The 12,528-nt window shown below is 44.9% G+C and overlaps 1 non-coding gene across 1 annotated transcript; it reads right to left on the bottom strand.

Moving 5' to 3' along the window:
- Positions 1-10,462: 10,462 nt before the first annotated feature.
- On the bottom strand, positions 10,463-10,537 carry Trnas-cga (transfer RNA serine (anticodon CGA)). The gene has a single exon. It is a non-coding gene; the product is annotated as a tRNA-Ser (tRNA).
- Between the last annotated feature and the right edge of the window lie 1,991 nt (positions 10,538-12,528).

Genomic DNA, 12,528 nt, shown 5'->3' on the forward strand with positions numbered 1-12,528 from the left:
TACTTCTTTAACAATTATCATCATCTTTACAAATATCAATTAGCATGAAGATATAACTGTGCCATGAAATAGGTTGATAGAATAATAAAGCAGTGGTGAATTTATTATTCTAAGTGCAAGTTCAGTGAGCAAATAACTTTGTTTGATCATGTCTGAACAATGAAACTAAAAAAAAAAATCACAGAAAACTTGCCTTTCACAAAAGCATAATACGTCAGGTGCGGGAAAGCGATGCAGCGACAACATTTCCTGAAAATCTTTACACTTCTCAAATCAGTCTTTACAAAACCATATTTCCGAAAAGCAGCATCTTCTGCATTTGCATCTCTGTGTTCTGATAGTTATTTACAGACCACTCTGTAGCGCAAACAACACCTGAAAGTTACTAAGTTAACGCTACTGACAACCAAACATCGTTTTGCTTGTTCTCAGAACCTCTGTGGCGTACATATAGACTATTGAACACATTTGTTTGAAAAATAGCCAGTCTAGGGATATGAACTATGACACATCGAATAAAAGAGATCTTACCACTTTCACTGTTTACCAAACAATAAGTTAGTAAGCTTACAACTGTGTGGATCCAAGGTTCGTTTGTAGGTTCTCACAGCTTGTTACCGTCTCTCTCCTCCTTCTCGGGCCCGTCGCAAATGGAGATAAAATCATTCGCATAATCTCTTTAGAAATTTATAGGTATCTCATCTGGTCCTGATGCCTTTCGACTACTAAGCGACTGTAGTTGCTTTTCTATTCCACTACCGGTTGTCTCAATATCTACTACTTCGACGTTAGTACGGCGATTGAAAGGAGGGACTGTGTTAAGATCTTCCACAGTAAGACAGCTACGAAAGACTGAGTTCAGTATTTCGGCCTTTTCGATGTTACTCTCCGTTTCTGTGTGTGTTAATTTCTAGCCGCTTACCGATTTTACATAAAATCTAAACCTCTTAAGATTTTACTCGGATCGACTGACAAAAATTTACTTTCAAAGTCTTTTAATGCTTTCCTCACCGCTCTCATTACGCCTAAGTGGCTGCATGAGAAGTGAAGTAATACGGACAGCACGAGTTTCGTGTGGGTTTTATGGACGGTTGGATAATGCTTTGGATATGGTTTTTATTCTGGGATTAGTTTTATAATGAGAAATGGAGAAGTGACAGATCCTTGATCTGTGGAAGTGACTTGGAAGGAAGCTACTGTAGTTGGTAGGAAGAAGAAATTTCTGCTCGGATTTCTGAATCACAAAACGGAAGCTGATTGCATCACCTGCGGACAAAATAAGGAATGCGTGAGGATGAAGAGAAGGAGATATGTGCTGGTAGAGACGCAATAGGGTCCAGTCTAAATGAGAAGTGGGCCATCTACGAGATGTTTCAAGATATTTAAAATTTCCGTAGATATTCTAGGAATATGAGGAGGAGCGATAAAGAAGACGAATGCGAACTGCGAAGCAGAGAGCATGACGTTCAAGAACTTTAGAAGGTGCTAAAACTGGTTGTGGAAAACCAGCATTGGTAAGGATGGGTTAGACTAGCTCTTATTGGCCTCAGTGACAGTGGAGGTATGTATTTAGTGGCAGCCTTGCATCCGCAACGATGTAATGTAGTCCATGCCTGAAACAGTCTATGTGTCGCATTCCACAGGTTTTATGGCGTTCTTAAATAAACTTTACTAGTCAATATACACTCATGCTCATAAATTAAGAATAATTGCAGAATGTGGTGCCACACAACGTGGCACTACACAAAACTGGCGCTAATAGCATAGGCACATAGGGAACACACACGAAACAGATTTGTAAGTCCACAGTATTAGTAATAAGTTGAGAAAACCGTCCCGAAACACATATGCTACAAAACGCCACTGTTTTTTGCGCATGTACCCCGACATCAGTATGGGATATGATCACCATGCACACGTACACAGGCCACACAATGGGTTGGCATACTCTGGACCAGGTGGTCGAGCAGCTGCTGGAGTATAGCCTTCCATTCTTGCACCAGTGCCTGTCAGAGCCCCTGAAGTGTCCTAGGGTTTGAAGACGTGCAGCGATACGTCGACCGAGAGCATCCCAGACGTGCTCGATGGGGTTTAGGTCTGGAAAACAGGCAGGCCAATCTATTCGCCTGATATCTTCTGTTTCAAGGTACTCCTCCACGATGGCAGCTCTGTGGGGCCTTGCGTTATCATCCAACAGGTGGAAGGTGGGACGCACTTCACCCCTGAAAAGGCGGACACACTGGTGCAAAATGACGTCCCGATACACCTGACCTGTTACAGTTCCTCTGTCAAAGACATGCAGGGGTGTACGTGAACCAATCATAATCCCACCCCACACCATCGAACCACGACCTCCATACAGGTCCCTTTCAAGGACATTAAGGGGTTGGTATCTGGTTCCTGGTTCACGCCAGATGAAAACCCGGCGAGAATCACTGTTCAGACTGTATCTGGACTCATCCGTGAACATAACCTGCGACCACTGTTCTAATGACGATGTACTGTGTTCTTGACACCAAGCTTTACGGGCTCTCCTGGAATGCACCTTGCAGGTCTCCGAGCGAATGAACCATGTCTGTTCAGTCGCCTGTGGACAGTGTGTCTGGAAACAACTGTTCCAGTGGCTACGGTAAGGTCTCGAGCAGGGCTACCTGCAGTACTCCGTGGCCGTTTGCGGGCACTGATGGTGAGATATCGGTCTTCTTATGGTCTTGTACACTGTGGACGTCCCGTACTGTAGCGCCTGGACACGTTTCCTGTCTGTTGGAATCGTTGCCATAATATTGAGATCACAGTTTGTGGCCCACGGAGGGCCCGTGCTACGACCTGCTGTGTTTCATCAGCCTCCAGTCGCCCTAGTATTGTACCCCTCATAACATAATCTCTACCAGGACTACAGTGGGTCTGCTCTGTGATGACCTACCTACCAATATTCTTCAAAACTTCGACTGACTCTGCTGTGGGTGTGCTCTGCTGTGGCCCATTACCTGTCTGCATGTCAAGAGTCAGCATTGTCTTTCCATTGGAAGGACAACACTACTTCTTCAAGACTGCATGGAAATCCACTACTTCCGTGTGCATTTTCTTTTACTGCTCCGACTTTGAGAAAAAAAACCACTGCAATTTTACTGTGATGAGTGATCAGGACTGTCTTTACGGACTGTGAGAAAATTTTAGCTTTTGACCAACATTGTATCAATCAGTATGTGCATTTGATATCTTTGTTATTGTAATTAAGCAAAATTTTAACAAACATGTATTGGCCAGTGCCCAAAACAATTTGCAAAATGTTTTGTGGGGAGCATGGGGGCTATGTATGTAGGCTGTTTAGGTTTTTATATTGGTAACGCCCCGTAGCGCTCTGTATGAAAATCACTGACTGTGCTGTGTGCAGTCTGTGGCTGGTTGGCATTGTCGTTGGAATATTCGCCATTGTAGTGTTGGGCAGTTGGCTGTTAACAGCGCGTAGCGTTGCGCAGTTGGAGGTGAGCCGCCAGCAGTGGTGGATGTGGGGAGAGAAATGGCGGAGTTTTGAGAGCGGATGATCTGGACGTGTGTGCATCAGAGACAGTAAATTAGTAAGACTGGAGGTCATGAACTGCTATACATATTATGACTTTTGAACACTATTAAGGCAAATACATTGTTTGTTCTCTATCAAAATCTTTCATTTGCGAACCATGCCTATCAGTAGTTAGTGCCTTCAGTAGTCTGAATCTTTTATTTAGCTGGCAGTAGTGGCGCTCGCTGTATTGCGGTAGTTCGAGTAACGAAGATTTTTGTGAGGTAAGTGATTCATTAAAGGTATAGGTTATTGTTAGTCAGGGCCATTCTTTTGTAGGGATTTTTGAAAGTCAGATTGCGTTGCGCTAAAAATATTGTGTGTCAGTTTAAGCAGTCATTTATAATTTTTCTGTCCGCCCCTCGTGGTCTCGCGGTAGCGCTCTCGCTTCCCGAGCACGGGGTCCCGGGTTCGATTCCCGGCGGGGTCAGGAATTTTTCCTGCCTCGAGATGACTGGGTGTTATTGTGTCGTCTTCATCATCATTCATCCCCATTACGGTCGGAGGAAGGCAATGGCAAACCACCTCCACTAGGACCTTGCCTAGTAAGGCGGCGCGATTCTCCCGCGTCGCTCCCCTACGCTCTGTAAAGAAGTATGGAACGCATCATCATCATAATTTCTCTAAGGGTACGTTTCACTATCCTTAAAGGCTAGCCCTCACTCAAGCATTTACATGCAATTTTCTTGGATTTCTTGCCGTTTTAATGGCTCGTAGTTTACATGCTACTTTATTTTCGGAAAGTTAACCGAAAAAATCTGAAAGTTAATGCGTGTAAATATATAAATTCTGTTAGTTAATTGCTGCTTGTGGAGAGCACCTTCATGATCCCACCTCGTATCCGCGCCTACCTCGGTGTCTCCTTATGCTCTAATAAATGTCTCTGGACCCTGTGGCCCTGGGAAAGTGGAAGAAAGCTTACTATTCAGTTGCTTCGCAACCTTCACTTGCTCCAAACCTGTTAGCCCCTTTGTCCTGGACAGGTCCCACAGCTTGCCTAGTCAGACCATTAAAGACATATAGAATCAACAGCTGTGAGGGGAAGCTATGGGAATTTATTAATTCTTCTGGACCCTGGCAGATTTCAGTGGCTGGGTTTTTATGGTTCTCCCTGAACAGGCTAAGAATGGGAAATCACGGTTGGCACTTTGGGCCTGGGAGATTGGAAGACGGCAGTTCCGTGTCGTGTGCCTTTCATACATTGCGGAAACGGGTTCACTGTCAGTCGTCGTCTCAATTCTCAAGACGTCAAATCTTTGCCAATTCTAGAAAGTGTTGGCTTCTCTAGCCAAAGCTCTAAGGGGAGCCGTTGTAATATTTGAAGGCAATTTGCTACTTTTTCTTTTATATATATACAGGGTGGTCCATTGATCGTGACCGGGCCAAATATCTCACGAAATAAGTGTCAAACGAAAAAACTACAAAGAACGAAACTTGTCTAGCTTGAAGGGGGAAACCAGATGGCGCTGTGGTTGGCCAGCTGGATGGCGCTGCCATAGGTCAAACGGATATCAACTGCGTTTTTTTTTTAAATAGGAACCCCCATTTTGTATTACATATTCGTGTAGTACGTAAAGAAATATGAATGTTTTAGTTGGACCACTTTTTTCGCTTTGTGATAGATGGCGCTGTAATAGTCACAAACATATGGCTCACAATTTTAGACGAACAGTTGGTAACAGGTAGGTTTTTTAAATTAAGATACAGAACTTAAGTACGTTCGAACATTTTATTTCGGTTGTTCCAATGTGATACATGTACTTTCGTGAACTTATCATTTCTGAGAACGCATGCTGTTACAGCGTGATTACCTGTAAATACCACATTAATGCAATAAATGCTCAAAATGATGTCCGTCAACCTCAGTGCGTTTGGCAATACGTCTAACGACATTCCTCTCAACAGCGAGTAGTTCGCCTTCCGTGATGTTCGCACATGCATTGACAATGCGCTGACGCATGTTGTCAGGAGTTGTTGGTGGATCACGATAGCAAATATCCTTCAACTTTCCCCAAGAAACAAATCCGGGGACGTCATATCCGGTGAACGTGCGGGCCATGGTATGGTGTTTCGACGATCAATCCACTTGCCATGAAATATGCTATTCAATACCGCTTCAACCGCACACGAACTATGTGCCGGACATCCATCATGTTGGAAGTACATCGCCATTGTCATGCAGTGAAACATCTTGTAATAACATCGGTAGAACATTACGTAGGAAATCAGCATACATTGCACCATTTAGATTGCCATCGATAAAATGGGGGCCAATTATACTTCCTCCCATAATGCCGCACCATACATTAACCCGCCAAGGTCGCTGATGTTCCACTTGTCGCAGCCATCGTTGATTTTCCGTTGCCCAGTAATGCATATTATGCCGACTTATGTTACCGCTGTTGGTGAATGACGCTTCGTCGCTAAATAGAACGCATGCAAAAATCTGTCATCGTCCCATATTTTCTCTGGTGCCCAGTGGCAGAACTGTACACGACGTTCAAAGTCGTCGCCATGCAATTCCTGGTGCATAGAAATATGGTACGGGTGCAGTCGATGTTGATGTAGCATTCTCAACACCGACATTTATGAGATTCCAGATTCTCACGCAATTTGTCTGCTACTGATGTGCGGATTAGCCGCGACTGCAGCTAAAACACCTATTTGGGCATCATCATTTGTTGCAGGTCTTGGTTGACTTTTCACACTTGGCTGAACACTTCCTGTTCCCTTAAATAACGTAACTATCCGGCGAACGGTCCGGACACTTGGATGATGTCGTCCAGGATACCGAGCAGCATACATACCACACGCCCTTTGGGCAATTTGATCACAACAGCCATACATGAACACGATATCGACCTTTTCCGCCATTGGTAAACGGTCCATTTTAACACGGGTAATGCATCACGAAGCAAATACCGTCCGCACTGGCAGAATATTACGTGATACCACGTACTTATACGTTTGTGACTATTACAGCGCCGTCTATCACAAAGCGAAAAAAATGGTCCAACTAAAACATTCATACACTCCTGGAAATTGAAATAAGAACACCGTGAATTCATTGTCCCAGGAAGGGGAAACTTTATTGACACATTCCTGGGGTCAGATACATCACATGATCACACTGACAGAACCACAGGCACATAGACACAGGCAACAGAGCATGCACAATGTCGGCACTAGTACAGTGTATATCCACCTTTCGCAGCAATGCAGGCTGCTATTCTCCAATGGAGGCGATCGTAGAGATGCTGGATGTAGTCCTGTGGAACGGCTTGCCATGCCATTTCCACCTGGCGCCTCAGTTGGACCAGCGTTCGTGCTGGACGTGCAGACCGCGTGAGACGACGCTTCATCCAGTCCCAAACATGCTCAATGGGGGACAGATCCGGAGATCTTGCTGGCCAGGGTAGTTGACTTACACCTTCTAGAGCACGTTGGGTGGCACGGGATACATGCGGACGTGCATTGTCCTGTTGGAACAGCAAGTTCCCTTGCCGGTCTAGGAATGGTAGAACGATGGGTTCGATGACGGTTTGGATGTACCGTGCACTATTCAGTGTCCCCTCGACGATCACCAGTGGTGTACGGCCAGTGTAGGAGATCGCTCCCCACACCATGATGCCGGGTGTTGGCCCTGTGTGCCTCGGTCGTATGCAGTCCTGATTGTGGCGCTCACCTGCACGGCGCCAAACACGCATACGACCATCATTGGCACCAAGGCAGAAGCGACTCTCATCGCTGAAGATGACACGTCTCCATTCGTCCCTCCATTCACGCCTGTCGCGACACCACTGGAGGCGGGCTGCACGATGTTGGGGCGTGAGCGGAAGACGGCCTAACGGTGTGCGGGACCGTAGCCCAGCTTCATGGAGACGGTTGCGAATGGTCCTCGCCGATACCCCAGGAGCAACAGTGTCCCTAATTTGCTGGGAAGTGGCGGTGCGGTCCCCTACGGCACTGCGTAGGATCCTACGGTCTTGGCGTGCATCCGTGCGTCGCTGCGGTCCGGTCCCAGGTCGACGGGCACGTGCACCTTCCGCCGACCACTGGCGACAACATCGATGTACTGTGGAGACCTCACGCCCCACGTGTTGAGCAATTCGGCGGTACGTCCACCCGGCCTCCCGCATGCCCACTATACGCCCTCGTTCAAAGTCCGTCAACTGCACATACGGTTCACGTCCACGCTGTCGCGGCATGCTACCAGTGTTAAAGACTGCGATGGAGCTCCGTATGCCACGGCAAACTGGCTGACACTGACGGCGGCGGTGCACAAATGCTGCGCAGCTAGCGCCATTCGACGGCCAACACCGCTGTCCGCTGTCCGCTGTCCGCTGTGCCGTGCGTGTGATCATTGCTTGTACAGCCCTCTCGCAGTGTCCGGAGCAAGTATGGTGGGTCTGACACACCGGTGTCAATGTGTTCTTTTTTCCATTTCCAGGAGTGTAGTTCTAAGTTCTAGGGGACTGATGACCATAGATGTTAAGTCCCATAGTGCTCAGAGCCATTTGAACCATTTTTGACTAAAAGGTCGTATTGCACTCAAGGAACACACAAGCACACTGTAAGCAAACATAACATCATACCTAGCAACAACGCAGGTTGAATGGCACAAACAAGTGACGGAGTGGAAACTTTTGAAAACACGATATCTCGAAAACCACCCGCACTATAATCCTGCAGCCAGCACCACTGACATTCTAATTTACCCTAGTTTTAATCTGTTAATGTCAATAATCATTTTATAATTTTTTCATAAGATGGTGTACACTGTAACGAAACAAAGTAGTTGGCTGTGCTAGAAATTTCGACTCTTAGTCAATGTGTCTAATACTGTATTTTAATACGGCAGTGTGCCATCCCAAGCAATTTATAACACTTAAACACTTGATAACGGCACTTTGAAGCCCAAATCATGATTGTGTAAGTGTAAATGTAACACTGTAAATAAATAACCGTCTAATGGCGGTACTGACTTTAAAGAAAGTCAATAATCATTGTTCCATTTAAAAAAGTGTATGTTTGCACAAGAAATACACTTATTAAGTATAATTAATATCCGTTTGTTGGCAACAAAAAGAGCCCCTGACTACAAATCCATTCTGTGATAAACCGCGCGTCAACAGCAATTTCGATTTCCGCAATATCTGAAATGCGTGTGTGTATGTGTGTGTGTGTTGAAACACGTATGTATTCAGTGTATTCATTGACAGCGATGGCGAGGCATGACAGAATCTCTGACCAGAGAGTTATTTATCGTTACTGGTCTGCGCTTGACCGCGCGAGAGTTCGGGCAGTTGGAGAGCAGTGGTTGTTGCGAGTGGACGGTTGTACTGAGCGGGCGTCGACATGGGTCGGCGGCGTGCTCTCCCTCCATCTCTGGTCACGGTTCTGGACGAGGTTGTTGGCGAAGGTAATGAAGCAGCATTGCGCTCAGCCAATAATGTATGGTAATTGTAATTAATTTGTTCAAGAAATGCCCCAATAATAATTTCGTTTTCAAAGCAATCGTTTTTAAGAAAAGAATCATTACAATTGAAACAATATTTCCTATGCTTTTCCTCCCTGAATCAATTTATCAGATTAAATATTGCACAGGGCCTAATGTCAGCGCAGCTGGCCTTATAAAATTTATCAGGTTCACCTTAACGTTAATTTTATGGGGACTTAACATTTTTGCACATTTTTATTATCATTGAGTTTTATTACTGTGGGAAGCTAACTTTTGGCACTATTTGCAATTTAATTCCATTCTTTTCATTTTCATATTTTTGTGGGAAGGTTACACTTAGCACGGTGTCTATTCACATTTAAATGTTTTCTTTTATTTTTTGCGGGGAGGTGTGTGTGTGTGTGTGTGTGTGTGTGTGTGTGTGTGTGTGTGTTCAGTTATTAGTCTTTGAAGCACAGAAGCCTATAGAACCTTTCATATCAGTATCACTGATTGAATTTCGTTTATTATTTGTCTGTCACCATGTCACAGTTTTTAAATTTTCTGTCTTCTCCTTTCCTCGCACTGGCCCGACAACGAACAGGACAAAATTCGCGACTGCTCCGCTTAATGACGCATTATGAAGGGTGTGACAAAATGTACGGCACAAATGGCAGGACACATTCGTCACACGTAGACGAAGGAATTATGTTACATAAACATGGGTCTGGAAACGCTTTGGTTCCATGTTACAACTCGTTTTCTCCAACTCATCAATCGTGGGCAACAAACAAGAATCTTGGGGAACTTCCACTCTTAGTGACGTCTGGTTACGTTGCGCACCGCCAATATTTTGTTTTATGTGTGTCATTGCTTGTTTACAGGTAACATCTTCTGTTCCAGCGATCGGTACGAGCGTTGCAGACACACGTGGAGTTAATCACAGACTTGTCTCGTGCAGTGCCAGTGTGCACAAACGCAGAGATGACAGATGCCCAGTTGATGTATGGATTAATTGACGGCAATGGCGCTCGCGCACAGCGTTTTTACCGGGAGAGATTTCCAGGACGAAGACGCCCCGACAGGAAAACGTTTGAAGCCATTGATCATCGTCTTCTGGAACGTGGGACATTTTGAAACTTCCTGGCAGATTAAAACTGTGTGCCCGACCGAGACTCGAACTCGGGACCTTTGCCTTTCGCGGGCAAGTGCTCTACCAACTGAGCTACCGAAGCACGACTCACGCCCGGTACTCACAGCCTTACTTCTGCCATTATCTCGTCTCCTACCTTCCAAACTTTACAGAAGCTCTCCTGCGAACCTTGCAAAACTAGCACTCCTGAAAGAAAAGATATAGCGGAGACATGGCTTAGCCACAGCCTGGGGGATGTTTCCAGAATGAGATTTCACTCTGCAGCGGAGTGTGCGCTGATATGAAACTTCCTGGCAGATTAAAACTGTGCGCCCGACCGAGACTCGAACTCGGGACCTTTGCCTTTCGCGGGCAAGTGCTCTACCAACTGAGCTACCGAAGCACGACTCACGGCCGGTACTCACAGCCTTACTTCTGCCAGTATCTCGTCTCCTACCTTCCAAACTTTACAGAAGCTCTCCTGCGAACCTTGCAGAACTAGCACTCCTGAAAGAAAGGATATAGCGGAGACATGGCTTAGCCACAGCCTGGGGGATGTTTCCAGAATGTGGGACATTTTGTTTGAGGGGACGTTTGAAATCCTTTGTGTACGGTACCCCAGTACAAGATCTTCAGAGTCTCTTTGCCGTATTATTGAAGACTGCGAAACCATACGCAATAATCTATGGATGGGGTGTAGAAAAATTTCCGCTACCAGTCACAATAAAAGGTTTTTTATTTGTCACACGACCGGTGCACATGAATGTACAAACCCCTGAAGATGGGCGCAAGCCCGAAACCGGTCGTGCGACAGATAAATAACCTTTTTATTGTAATTGGTAGCGGAAATTTTTCTACACCCTGTAAAGGAACAGTCACGGAGCTCAACAGCATCCACCATGGGTAAAATTCATTTACTCTATGGATGTAGCAGTCCATCCGAGATTCCCTTCAAATGGTTCAAATGGCTCTAAGCACTATGGGACTAAAATCATCAGTCCCCTAGACTTAGAACTACTTAAACCTAACCAACCTAAGGACATCACACACATCCATGCCCGAAGCAGCATTCGAATCTGCGGCAGTAGCAGCAGCATGGTTCAGGACTGAAGCGCCTAGAACCGCTCGGTCACAACGGCCGGCTCGAGATTCACTACGGCGACTGGTTGATGCTTGATCATTGCGCACGGAGGGCATATTGAACATCTCCTGTGAGAAAGTTGCATGTGGTATGCTGGTGCTTTCTGTTCGTGTGCGTTTCCCATAATTAATGAGTTGGAGAAAATGAGTTGAAACATGGAAACAAAGCGTTTCCAGACCCAAAATCACAATTTCTTCGTCTACATGTGAGGAATGTGTCCTGCAATTTGTGCCGCTTATTTTTGTTACTCTCTCTATATCTAAGAGCCGTAGATCGGCAGTTTACGACGCCCAGAAACATAGTAATCCGTTATATTCCTGTTGGGAAGAACTTACTGGATCATTAAACTGAGGTAAATTAAAAGACAGACATTTCTCATTTCTATCTAGAAACCTTAACTGCACTCATTGTTTAGTAACGATATCTTTTCTGTGGAAAAATTGCTTTTACGTAATTGTGTGGAAACTGCGAAAACTAATAAGGGAAGTACGCTGATGAGATTCCTTATCCTTTCAGCCTGTCTGGGCTGTTATGTGACTAACTGTATCTGCAAAAGTAACATAGCTGAAGTTTAATTATATATCATTAAAGATAACTAACGAATACAGATTTTTTTAATCTTATTATTCTTATACTGTTTCTGAAAGCGTGAAAAATTTCTGTAATTATATGCCGCCACAGCTCTCTTTCAAGAGCACTGACGTGGCATGTATTTACAGGCAACACTCCAATTAAATATCACGTGAACAGCCTCTCACGGTGATTCTCAGAACTTTTCAAACCACACTAGTACATAGCCTCAAAGTATAAGAAATCGTAATTTATACAACCGAGGTTTGTAGGGACACATGTTTTTCTCGTCTGTTACGTACACTGTCTAATAACCTAGAACCATAGAGCTTGTATAGTGTATGAGATGATTTACAATTAAATCGCCTCACCCGCAGGATATCTCGAAGAACTGTATCGGCTTCAACTTACCTGGACTGCTGAAAATTTCTTATTCGAAAAATAAATGCGAGAGGTGAGACATGTACAATGTAAGACCTGACCAAAATGCATCGTAACTGTAGGGAACGCATTTCCCATGTAGCAAAGCTTAAACATTCAAACATGGACACAAAATACATATCGCGTATTTGACAAGTAAGAAACTCAATGTAATATACACTCCTGGAAATTGAAATAAGAACACCGTGAATTCATTGTCCCAGGAAGGGGAAACTTTATTGACACATTCCTGGGGTCAGATA

Source organism: Schistocerca cancellata, chromosome 1 (genome assembly GCF_023864275.1).
Source record: "Schistocerca cancellata isolate TAMUIC-IGC-003103 chromosome 1, iqSchCanc2.1, whole genome shotgun sequence".
NCBI lineage: Eukaryota > Metazoa > Arthropoda > Insecta > Orthoptera > Acrididae > Schistocerca > Schistocerca cancellata.